Raw genomic sequence first — 1069 nt, 5'->3', positions numbered from 1 at the left:
ACTTGATAATAATAATAACAATAACAATAATGATAATAATAATAATTATAAATATAAAGATAAGATCACTACCTCTCAAAATAGCTGAAAATAAAAAGATGTCACCAGTGAGACTCGAACCCGAGACCCCTCGCTAACCCGCAAACATTTTAAACCATTGAGCTGCTGTAACTCTTTCTGATATAATTCTATTCGATATAAATTATAACCCGTATCTGCTTTTCCCTATTCTTCTTCTTCATTTACTCGACCAGAGGCAATCAACCATAGCAATTACAAACTGATTTGGTTTTCGGATTCATGGACTAAACATAAACGATCCATTTGTGGTTGACTTGTATTAACAGCAAACGAAAACAAAAATAAAAGAAAAACCTGCTGTTGTTTGCGAAAAAAAAAAATGAACTTAATATGTGATTTTGAAATTGGAATGTTTTGAGACCTCACTTCCTTCATAAAATCTCTTTCAAATCGACATTAGAATTCATTAGAATCATCAATTGATCCAGAACTTTTGAAACTAATTCGAATTTAGCTAGAACACATCGTTTGACTTTTTGAGTTCTAAACTTTGACTTGTAAATTCGATTTCGTTTGAAGGAATTAGAAACTGAAATCTTACAGAAAGTTTGCTTAGATACATCCTAACACTCTTGCGTTTATAAATTTTGCCAATTATTTCGGATTCGAGTCTTTGCTCAAAAAGTGACACGAACAGAGGTAATATGAATGTTCCTCATATTTTGTCTTTAATCCCTTCGATTCACAGCCATTTATTTGTAGAGTGTGTTAATAATTATAATAGTAATCGAATACTTGTGACAGTACATGATTGGATCGATACTTGTTTGTTAGCTTAATCAATTCGACAAAAGCAAAAAAAAAAAAAAAAAATAAATAAAGTTCAGTTATATTTTCAACTGCAGGTACAATTTTGATCGTGATGTTTAACAACTCAAGAGATAGGAACAAGATTAAAAACAGTTTTGATATATCTCTGCACCTAAATTTTGGATTCTTAGTTGGTACATACGATTTTATATAATTATTTGTTAATAACTAATAATTA

This window comes from Rutidosis leptorrhynchoides, chromosome 2 (assembly GCF_046630445.1).
Source record: "Rutidosis leptorrhynchoides isolate AG116_Rl617_1_P2 chromosome 2, CSIRO_AGI_Rlap_v1, whole genome shotgun sequence".
Classification (NCBI taxonomy): domain Eukaryota; kingdom Viridiplantae; phylum Streptophyta; class Magnoliopsida; order Asterales; family Asteraceae; genus Rutidosis; species Rutidosis leptorrhynchoides.
This window is presented reverse-complemented; position numbering follows the sequence as displayed.